Source organism: Phodopus roborovskii, unplaced genomic scaffold (assembly GCF_943737965.1).
Source record: "Phodopus roborovskii unplaced genomic scaffold, PHOROB, whole genome shotgun sequence".
In the NCBI taxonomy this organism is placed as follows: Eukaryota; Metazoa; Chordata; class Mammalia; order Rodentia; family Cricetidae; genus Phodopus; species Phodopus roborovskii.
In genome coordinates, this window is record NW_026126558.1 from 27742374 (window position 1) to 27755039 (window position 12666).

Below are 12666 nucleotides of genomic sequence, written 5' to 3' on the forward strand. Positions count from 1 at the left end.
TGATCACAACCAATCTCTTTTTAAAGTTAAAAATGGATTATGTTATAGAAATGAATACTTTGTTTTGGAATGGATTTTCATTTATCGATGCAAATTTAAGCTCAATTTTGTGATATGTGTATCTCTCCTCTAATAAGTATTGTGTTTATATAGTTTATTTAAAAATGTAATGTATAAGTAACTACAGATTGTAGATAGTTTCCTATGATAGTCAAAGCTTATAGTTAGGTTGGTTAGGTTTTCTGGATATATAGAGAGATATTTCAATTTGGTAGGCATTCTTCAAACCTATCAAAGGCATACAGAATATGGCATATAAAATGGCTTAGGGTTTTTCTTGACAGTGAGGAACAACTGATCCTAGAAACACCAAGTGCATCAGAAAGGAAGATGGATATGAAAGAAACTCATTATGGAGTTTGCTTCTAGTGTGGCAAGACTGCCACTTGGGCAAGATACTACTCATATCTGAGCTGTTTGACTTTATTCTGTGTAAACTAGACATACAGGACCCACAGAAAAATGACTGCTGAAATCAAATGGACAGTGCTATAAGTTTCCTGCTTCATGGAAGAGTCTGCCAGATATTCTGCAGGACACAGAGAAAAGTGACTGACAAACAGCCAATACAGGTGGACAGTTTAAAGTTCCCTGGTTTGCTGAGGAGTCTGCCAGACCGACTATGGCCTATAGGCTGAAGATGGAACATTACAGAAGAACTTCGGATGACTTACCAGACAGCGGGATGACTCTCTCATTTCTAGAGTTTACATATTATCCTTCTGTAGCCATTGATGGAGTTGAAGACAGATAGTTATCGTTATAGTTTTCCTCAGTTAGGATTAAAGATAAGTTACATATATGACCTTAGACTCACAAAGATAGGATTGATGATAGAATATTTTCTTTAATTCCTGATAATGTTAATGGATTATTGTTAATATAGTTCTTATTTGATAATTGTTTTGTAATAGATTTTACTATGTTAAAGTTAAAGCTCGTCTTTTTATTTTAGACAGAAAAGAGGAGAAAATGGGAGATGTCATTCTGTAAGTATGTTTCTTTTATTGGTTAATACATAAGTCCTGTTGGCTTATAGGAAAGCAGGATAGGTGGGACTAGGAAAGGTAGGAGATTTTGGGAAATGGAGGAGAGTCAGAATGTGATCTCGGGAAGAGAGGGCACGAGTCTGGTGTTCTCTGTAAGATAAGGCAGTGTAGAAATACATATATTAGTGATTATGAGTTAATATTTAAGAGAGAGCTAACCAATGATAAACACTATTAATTGGCCAATTTTTTTAACTAATAGACTCTCTGTCTATTATTTTGGGACTGACATGGTTCTGTGACCAGGTTAGGAGGAAAGTGCTCATAACAGGTGAGAGATTATGGTGGATGATACATAGGCACCTCCAGCTCCACTCAGCTTGAGTGACAACTCATGCGAGTTACATCACTGATACTTCTTGAACAACATATAGAGATTTCTGCTGTTCAGTGTCCCAACACAGTCCTGTTAAGTCTATCCTAAATTCTGATTCCATTTGGTCTGGTCTCTTAGAGTCTCTAATAAATATGGGTTCTGGAGTAGATGTAAGTTAAAAGGAGGAAGATTTTTTTTATTCAGGAACTGGAGATGAGCAAGGGATTCTCAAACCCTTTAATCTTTATACAATAGAGCAGAAAATGACATGATCACTTGGCACAAAGAGAGGGAGGGAGGGAGAAGAAACTGGGATTGATATGTAAAATAAGAAAAGATAATCATATTATAGGAAATATTAAATTTGCTCTGCCATATATGGGGTCTTCAAATTTAGAGAAACTTAACAATGGGAAAATTTCATCCACTGCCTTTGTATTTGTTGATTTTTTAAAAATGTATGGTTAGATAAATACCTACTTTTGAATGATTAGTGTTTATCTTTGCACTGAGTTTTGCTAATTTCATAATCACCTTACATGTGACTCAAGTTTTTCTTTAACATTTGTCCCATGAATAACCATGGGACAGCAATTTATCTCTCTGAATTTCAATGTATCAACAAAAATAGTAATAATGAAATTTGCCTTAAAAATATTTAGTGTATATTACATAAAAAGTTCTGGTTAGTGCATGGTCAGCTGTGTATGAGGGCTATTTCATTTTCTTGGATAGGTCATTCAAAAACATTTTCTTTCTGATATTGATCTGTAATGACACTGTGTATGTAGATTTATTAGGATGGAAAAAATCCTTAATGATGGTGATTTCATTTATGAAATATAATACATAATAAATATTTGTTTATATTCTTGTGTGTGTAGATTTATTAAGATGGATTAAATCATCTTTAATGATGGTGATTATATTTATGAAATATAATGCATAACAAATATGTTTATTTTCTTATAAAGAGATCTAATTAATCTGCTAATTTTAATTATAAATACATCAGATTTAGTCCTCAACTACAATGAAATGAAAGTTACTTTAAAACAAATTACTATGTTATTGGAATCCTGATAGTACATAGTAAATGTAATTCTGTAAGCCTTCTCAGTCATAGCAGAAAGCTATAGCTTTGGCATGGACTCATGGGCATGGATTATACCAGTGTTATTTGTGACTTTCCTTCATTGAATATGGATTAGAGAGGAAAGCAGAATTTCCACCAAACACATCTGTCAAAATAATGAGTTTATGAGTGTCACTTACAGGCCTGAGAGTGTATTGTTTACTGTCCTGTGCTGTCATTAAACACCGCAACCAAAGGCAACTTAAGGAAGAAAGAACAATTTGGATATGTTGTCCCAACCTGATACAGGTCTGTCTCAGAAAAGAAGTAAAACAGCAAATAGTAGGTAAGACTGAAGAAACAGGAAAGCGAGAGATCACATCTTCAAAGACGAATAGGTAGCAGAAAGCAAATTGGAAGTGGGGTGGGATTATGAACTCTCAAAGCCAGCTTCCAATTGCATACTACCTCCAGGAAGGCTGTGCCACAAACATAAACAGAACCAACTGGGGACTAAGTATTTAAATGACTGAGTCTATGCAGCCAATTCTCAACCACAGTGGATAAGGGGTTACTTACAGAGGGAACATGGAGGACACAAAGGACTTTTCATCCTCTAAAAACAGACCCCATCACTGACAAAGACTCACAAAAATATATATATATATATTTGCCTGTCCCTTAAATTGCAGCTTGATTTACTTCACAACTATGAACTTTCTTCCTCCAGGGGCAAATGTTTCAATTAGGGGTACATTGCAACATGAAAATGAATTAATGTATCCTTGTGTTACACAGTGACTTTCTTAGACCAATAAAATTTCAAGAAAAAAAATGGAAAATTTGGATGAGCATTTTGAATTGTTTTTTGAAACTTAAGTTTTTTAAGTATCTCATTGATGTCTGTCTGCTACATCTGTATTCTGGGTTTGAGAATGAAGTATGAGGGAAAGAGCCAGGTAAATTGACCTATAAGCATGTAACTGAGTAACAGTCTTATTTGCCAATAAGTTCATATGTAACAATTATTAATACTTTTATATCATTGATAACATGCATAACTTTATATGCCTAGTGAACTAACTGCTTGCACACTTTACTTTCTGAAGGCACTTTCCTATCTGGAGTCAATAGTTCATATCAGTTTCAACCCATAATTTTTTTCCTCTACACATCTTAAAATAAGTCCTGATTTCCAAGTTTAAAATGTATCTTTTGGTCCAGTTGTAGTTTTCAAGTGTCAAATTTTGTGAATTTAAATCTATTCCGTGCTTTGTATTTTCTGTATACCTAGATAATAACTACTTAACTATACAACATTCAAATTGTCAGAAATACTTAAAATACTATATTTTTAATATAAAGAATGAATGGATATAACTTCCAAGTCTTGGTGTTTATGTTATGGTGGTAAACAACATTCACTTATTGTTCTATTTGGAGAAGATGATTTAGATTTACAAAGTTAAGCCACTTTGTTTTTCTCATTTAGAATGTTGGTAGCAAAAGAATTAAACATTTATATATACCTGGTTACAAAGTTTTTTCAAGAAACAAATATAGCTACTTTTTTTCAGCAATCTATTGGCCTTTGACATGTTATTTTTAATTTAAAACATTTTAAATTAGTAAACTAGGACATGAATACTAAAATTATATACTCCTAAATTTATTTGCATCATTAGATATGTTATAGTTATTCTCATTTAATCAAAAGCAATTGTAAAAATTACATTTTGCAATGTTGGTGCATATGTGCTACTTCATGATATAATCTCAACAGAGAGTTTATTTTGATTATAAAAATTTGAATAAAAATTGTTTAGAATTTTTATTGTATATTATGAATTCCACTTGTTCAATATTTAAAATTTATGAAATAATGAATTGCTAATAACAAACAAACATCATAATTATCAGTACATTTAAAAATACTTTCATGTTATTAAATCAATTGTTTATTTATTTTTTTGTTTTAGAAACTCTGTGGACAGAGATTTTTACCTACCTGGTCCCAGAGCAATAACTCAAATGAAACAGACCAAATGAATTGGTAAATGTGTCAAGTTAAATACTCAACAATATTTTTGTCACATCAACTCTCTGTATTAAAATACAGACCTGGTTTTATATCATATTGACTATGAGATGTGTATATATTTGCATTTTATGTTTTAATGTTGCACTTGTCTCTCTGTAATAGTATATATTATATTATTTTTGATAATATTCAGCCCAAAGTGAAAATTTATTGGCAGCTATAAATGTACTGTTGAAAGCTTAGATATGATGTTGAGTTGTGTGATGCATGTAGCAAAAGAGAAATACTTAGATAGTGCTAAGAGCAAATTATGATATTCACTGAGTCCTTATCATGGGCTAGAAACACTGTTAGATCTTAAGCTTTACCTCAGTTATCAGAACGGCCACAGAAACTACCTAGTTCTTATTATTTTTTTTTTCTGATGTTTCTTAATGTTGAGAAATGACTGGTCAGAATTTGAATTTTAAACATGATTTTTACTCATCTGTTTAAAATTACACAGTGGGCATCTGTGAAAGAGACTAGTCCATTATTACTTTTCATGAATTGCAAATACATTTTCACAATGGAGTATTAATCAGCTCTTCAACGTGACATCATGAAATTTTCGGGCAAATGGAAGAAAGTAGAAAAAAACAATTTGGAGTGAAGTAACTCATACCTAAAAATGTAAATATGATAAGTATTTGCTTATATCTGGATATTAGTCATTAAACAAGTATTAACCAAACTACAATCCATGGACCTAGAGAGGTAAGGCATGGAGGAAGGCACTAGGGGAACAGAAAGATCTTCCGGGAAGGGGAAAATAGAATAGATTATATAGGTGGACCAGAACAGAGTTAGGGGGGATTAAGAAATCAATAGGTGTCATTTGGGAAGAAGGAGGGGAGATGAGATTGAAAGAGGGAATGAGGGCAAGACAGCTAGAATTGACAAGAATTTGAGTGGCAGAAAAAAAAATTAAAATATAATACCAAAGGCCACTTTTTTTTAATCAAATATACCTAGATTCAAGTGATGGCAGCAGAAAATAATAACTGAAAGAAGATGAAAAATGCATTGGATTGGATAGTTCAACAACAGCTGGATGAGATGCAAAGTTACAGAACTCAAGCTTGAAGGATAGTTCTTATTGTTCAAGAAAACAAAAAGGCAAGGAATTCAGGGCTCCCCTAGGAAGGAAGAAAAAACAAAATTAAAAAACAAAAAGAGGAAGTGAGTAGTCTGCACATAAAACTCAGTGAGATCATTGCTCTATCCCTCATCTCCTAAAAAGTAAATAAAAAGAGGACTATGAAAAGAAAAAAAAATGAGGCTAAAATAATCCAGATGAGAATTCAACTGGCATCAAATATAATGAATTTGGTTTAGATTTTGAATAATGAACATTTAAAGAAATGAAGTGAATGCTTGGCACTTTTACAAGTCAGGATATGAATGATAAAAATATTTCTCATAAATGTAAAGCCTATACTTTACAAAATGGTCTGATATAGTGCTTAAGTGAAATGACCCTCTAAATTGAGAATAAAAATTGAGCATCCATAATTCCCACTAGTAGTCTGCATTTAATTTAATCATAAGCAAATAGACAAAAATAAATATAAGGTGAGATAGAATAATCCTATATTAGTCAGACTATTCTGGAGAGACAGATTAGTAATGTATAGATTTATATAAATTTTGAAGAGATACATCATAGAAATTAGCTCACACACAATCCTGGTGATTGAACAGAGAGGCTCAAACATTCTAGATAAGTGCTCCAAATTGAATTATATTCCTGTGGTGGTTTGAAAGAAAATAGCCCAAAGGGAGTGGCACTATTAGGAGGGATGATGTTATTGGAGGAATAACTAAGGCAATTCCTTGAACCCTTTATCTACTTCTTGTACTCATTTGGGGACAAAGCCTTTGTTGCAATAGAATAGACTTGACTACATTCTATGGCCCATGTAATCTTTGGACCAGCAGTCTTTCTGTCTCAGAACTTCAAGTAGTTGAGATTACAACTATATCAACAACATAGTACTCAAGATATCTTAGGGTTTCTATTGCTGGGAAGAGACCATGACATAGCAGCCATTATAAAGAAAAACATTTAATTGGGGTGGCTTGCTTAAAGTTCAGAGGTTCAGTTCATTGTTATCATAGTGGGGCATGGCAGACAGACATGGTGATGGAGAAGTAGTTGAGAGTCCTATATCTTTCAGGCAACAGAAAGTGGTAAAAAACACTGGGCAGTGTCTTGAGCACATATAAGACCTCAAAGCCCACTGCCTCAATGACATACTTCCTGCAGAGATACCACACTTACTCCAATAAAGCCACACTTTGTAATAGTGTCACTACCATTTTCCTTCATAGCATTACACAAGGCATCCATAAGATGAAGGTTATACATACATATATGTGCATATTATATATACATATGTTTATAATATATATACAATGTGCTATATAAGGCATTTATGAAATGCAAATTATATGCTTTTATATAAGGATATATGTTATGTGCATAAATATATAATACATTGTACTTATATATAGAATAGCATAATTAACAATATAAACCACCTCGACAAAACAGAAGGCATACAAAAGACAGCATGTAAAAGGGAAAATCTTCTGAGTTTTGGGTAGACAGGAACTATCTCTGCAGCTAGTAAGATATATCATTTGTAGTAAATCCATATAACAAATTACTAAGCAATCCCCAGTAAATTTAAGGCTAAAATAATGAAAATATCTTTTTTCAATGAAATATGAATAAACAGGACTAAATAAGAGTATCTCAAAATATGTGGGACTTAGCCAAGATGCATATTTAAATATAATATGGGTCAAGGAACAAGTTGCAAATGATATATGAAAATTCTTGCAGACAAATAATAATGAAAACACAAACTGAGAAGCTTGTAAGAGTCGGTGAACAAGGTGCTAAGAAAGAATTAAAGGTTATGAATACTATATAAATAACTCAAAAAATGAAATAGAAGGCACACAGGAGTCTGAAGAAATAATACACATTATAGAACCAATAAACAAAATAGTACATATAAAAACATAGCTTCATATAAAAATATAGTTATACAGCCTAATTCAGTAATAAACTGAGTTAAATATTCATACATATCACAACTTGGAGACATCTCAGAAGATTATTCTAGATGAAATAAGTTAGACATGAAAGGCTATATGATCTCTTTATGTGAAATATCAGTAACAGACACATCCATGGAGATTGGTGGTTGACTCAATTTTGGCATTAGAGGAGTTGGTCATGACTGCCAAATAGGCTTGGATACTGTCAAAGTGTTTATGAAGCACTTTATAATGGCAGTGTTGCGAATTGTTTTGAGTTTACTGATGGTGAATAGAATATTAATATAGTTCATTTTACTACCTTTGCTGTATTGTAAAATGAATGATTTGTTATGTTCTGGCACATTTATTTCTTTTTGTTTTGACACATAGTCTTACTATGTATCTACAAGGATGTTGGACTCATTCTTCTTCCTCCTCCAATTACAGAGTTGGAGTTATAAGTGTCCTAGTTAGATTTAATATTTAACCTTACACAGTCTAGAAGCACCTGACAAAGACGCTTCACTTGAGGAATTGCCTATGTCAAATTGGTCTGTGGACATGTGTGTGTGTGTGGGGGGGTACTCTTGCTTATCAACTGATGTGGGAAAGTCTAGCCTACTGTGGGTGGTACAAATGCTTGCTCAGTTGGTCAAAGCTTTTAAAAAGAATACAGCAAACATCATTCATTATTTCTGCTTAAAGTTCTTACTTGAAATACTCACCTGATACCCTCAATAATGGAATGTAATATAGAATGTAGAAAGTAAACCAAAAGAGGTGTGCACAAACACTTCTAACAAATTTTTTTGCAAATCTAAATGAGTTTGCTTAATTTTTTCCCCACAGTCAATTTTTCTATCCAGTAAACCATTTTACCATTTGACAGTGTCTTTCCATAGCTCATGGAGTTTCTACATGAATACTTCATATTCTTTCTTGATTCTATTATTCTTTTCTATGTCACTACAATAACTGACTTAACCATCCTGAATCTGCTGCTTCTATGTGTCTGTAGGGACAAGCCAGAAAATCTGGGTTCCCAATTTTACTCTCCAATTGTACACTACATAATTTAGGACAAATTGCCTCATTTACTTGAGTCTGATTTATCTCTAATTTGATATTGGTTATTACTTAAGTGAAATGTTCCCTAGGGCTTTTTTCTTCAGATCAAATTGAAGTATGTAGATTTTAATCATTAAAACTCCATATGATGAATAAAAATGAAACTGCCAATATCAAAACATTATATAATAATAATGACGATTCATTCATTCAATAAATCTCCTATATGCCTATTATGTCCCTGTGACATATGTACAATCAAAAATTACATTTAGTTCACTTTGTTCCTTAGAGGCATACACTTTACAATGGATGCAATAGTGATCTTGAAAGTAGAACTACACTAAAATTTTTCTACGAAAGAGTGTCAATAGATTAAAAGCAATTGTATGAATTTTACATTTTCTTTAAAGTGACAGCATCCACAGAGCTGATGTAAAGCACATTTACAAATCTATCCACAAGTTTCTCTAAGAAGATGATCAACGTATGTAGAATTGATGGATGTTGGTTGCTTTTCTTTGAGTAACTAAAATATTTTGTTCTTTGCCAGGTAACTCAATTTCTAATGAGATGAACTCTTACCTCTGTGGGTAAGTGCTCCTCTTTGAAAATTTCTACTATATTTCTAGATTTAACTTTGAAACTATTTGGGGTTTTGTGACTTTGACAACTTGAAAGTGAATATTTCAATCACATATATGTTAAACCTTTTGAAATGCTTCTATAATACCAGAACACTCCTTTATTATTATTATTATTTGATTCTTCTGTCCATTTTTCTTTTTGCAAGTATATTTAGGAAATCTCTATTGGAATTTCTTAAAACTTACTGATTCTTGTCTCAGCTGTGTCTAGCTCATATATGGATTTTAGACACAGAGCAAAGGATCACCAGCTTATAATTCATACTAGGATACAAAGTGGATTCTAAGAGATTCATATGAAGTCCCTGCAGAAACACATAGAGACAGCTTACTTATACAAGGAGGAGCTAATGGGCCCCCAGACTGATAGCTTGGAATCCAGCATGGGACTGACTCATGGGTCTCAGCTAGAAGTACTGAGCAGTCTAAGGGACCTCAGACAGAGGAACCAGGATGTATTCCTGGTGCACAAAAGGACTTTGTGGGCACATTCCTCATGGAGGGATATGACCTTAATTTAGAGTCAGGAGATAAGTCCTAGTCCAAAAGACTTGACAGATTTAGATGGCCCCCTCCTGAAGGGCATCATCACCCTACATGTGGAGTGGGGGGCAGGTGGGAGGGGAGGGTTGTTGAGGTACATGTGAGGGCAGGAGAGAGAGAAAGAGGGAGGGACAGAGGGAGGGAAAGACAGAGAGGGAACTGGGATCGATATGTAAAATAAAAATGAACAAATAAAATAATAAAAAAGAGGTGGACACTTAACAATCTTTTGTTCTCTGCACTACCACGATTTTTGAATACCTGTATTAGTCACCATTTACTTCACAAGAAACATCTCTAATAAAGGTCTGAGAATGCACTAAACTATTAGCATGAATATAAATACTTAGGAGTCATTTTATTACTACTCCTGTTTAGTAGAGTAATGGTAATAGGCTCTTCTCTAGAACTTAAATCATGGCTCACTTAAGGGTGCCAGACATGGGTTTGCGAGGCCGAGCACGGACGAGTGTAGCGGGCTCCCGATGCCACTTCCAAGATGATGCCCACACCAGTTATCCTGTTGAAAGAGGGGACTGATAGCTCCCAAGGCATCCCTCAGCTTGTGAGTAACATCAGTGCCTGCCAAGTGATTGCTGAGGCTGTTAGAACCACACTGGGTCCCTGTGGCATGGACAAGCTTATTGTGGATGGTCGAGGCAAAGCTACAATTTCTAATGATGGGGCCACAATTATGAAACTCCTTGATGTTGTCCATCCTGCAGCAAAGACTTTAGTAGACATTGCCAAATCCCAAGATGTCGAGGTTGGTGGTGGCACCACCTCAGTGACCCTGCTGGCTGCTGAATTTCTGAAGCAGTGAAGCCCTACGTGGAGGAAGGTTTGCACCCTCAGATTATCATCCGAGCATTCCGCACAGCCACCCAACTGGCTGTTTGATGGGAGATGTCATTCTGTATATGTTTCTCATACTGGTTAATAATAAAGCACTGTTGGCCAATAGGAAAGGAAGATAGGAGGGACTAGGAGATAAGCAGGAAGAGGAAGTAGTAAGGAGGAGCCAAGATGGAGAGTCTGAAGAAAGCAGTATGCTGCCGGTTCCCCGGTAAGAGAAATACATAGATCAGAAGAAATGGGTTAATAATTAAGGCAGAGCTAGCCGATAAGGAACAAGTAACCGGGCCAACAGCATTGTATCAAATACAGAGTCTCTGTGTATTATTTGGGGCTGGCGCAGCAGCAGGACAAGACCGGGCGGCGGCAGGCGGAAAAACCATACTCGTTACAGCTGTTAACAAAATCAAAGAAATTGCTGTGACTGTGAAGAAACAAGATAAAGTAGAGCAGAGGAAGATGCTGGAAAAGTGTGCGATGACAGCCCTGAGCTCCAAGCTGATCTCTAAGCAGAAGGCCTTCTTCGCCAAGACGGTAGTTGATGCTGTGATGATGCTTGATGAGTTGCTGCAGCTTAAAATGATTGGCATCAAGAAAGTTCAGGGTGGAGCCCTAGAGGAGTCTCAGCTGGTGGCCGGTGTCGCATTCAAGAAGACTTTCTCTTATGCTGGGTTTGAAATGCAGCCCAAGAAGTATAAGGACCCCAAGATTGCCCTCTTAAATGTTGAGCTTGAGCATAAAGCAGAGAAAGATAATGCTGAAATCAGAGTCCACACGGTGGAGGATTATCAGGCAATTGCTGATGCTGAGTGGAACATTCTTTATGACAAGTTAGAGAAGATCCATCAGTCTGGAGCCAAAGTCATCTTGTCCAAACTCCCCATTGGGGATGTGGCTACCCAGTACTTTGCTGATAGGGACATGTTCTGTGCTGGCCATGTGCCTGAGGAGGATCTGAAGAGGACAATGATGGCCTGTGGAGGCTCAATTCAGATGAGTGTGAATGCACTGGTTCCAGATATGCTAGGCCGCTGCCAGGTGTTTGAAGAGACCCAGCTCGGAGGCGAGAGGTACAATTTCTTCACTAGCTGCCCTAAGGCCAAGACATGCACCATCATCCTCCGTGGTGGCGCTGAACAGTTTATGGAGGAGACAGAACGGTCCCTGCATGATGCTATCGTGATCGTGAGGCGGGCCATTAAGGATGACTCTGTGGTGGCTGGTGGTGGGGCCATTGAGATGGAGCTCTCCAAATACTTGCCGGATTACTCAAGGACCATTCCAGGGAAGCAGCAGCTGTTGATTGGGACGTATTCCAAGGCGCTGGAAATTATTCCACAACAGCTGTGTGACAACGCTGGCTTTGATGCCACAAACATCCTTAACAAGCTTCGGGCTCAGCACAGGGGGGCATGCGGTATGGGGTGGACATCAACAATGAGGACATCACCGACAACTTCCAGGCCTCCGTGTGGGAGCCAGCCATGGTGCGCATCAATGCCCTGACGGCAGCTTCTGAGCCTACCTGCCTTATTGTGTCTGTGGACAAGACTATCAAGAACCCCCGCTCTACCGTGGATGCTCCTCCAGCAGCTGGCCGGGGTCGAGGCCAAGGCTGCCTTCACTGAGCAGTGGTCCGCACCCCCTGATGAGGGAATTGGTGGTGAGAATATGGTTCATTAGTTTGCTTTGTTCTCCCTGGAGGTTATTTAAATAACATTTAAGATTATTTGGTCAAAAAAAAAAAAAAAAAAAAAAAAAAAAAAGAAAAAAAAAAAGTGCCAGACATGAGTTCTTTATTATGCAGGAGGCTTTGAATACAATGAGAATGTTAATGGTTATTCCCAAAATACTTCACCAAGATTTAACCAATGGGCCTATCTTGCCAGGCTAGTCATTTCTACATCTCACTAAGTTCA

At 36.0% G+C, this 12666-nt stretch overlaps 1 pseudogene; it reads left to right on the forward strand.

Annotated features, from left to right (window-relative positions):
• The first annotated feature begins 10345 nt into the window (after positions 1-10345).
• Positions 10346-12375, forward strand: LOC127234481 (T-complex protein 1 subunit eta-like; annotated as a pseudogene).
• Positions 12376-12666: the final 291 nt, after the last annotated feature.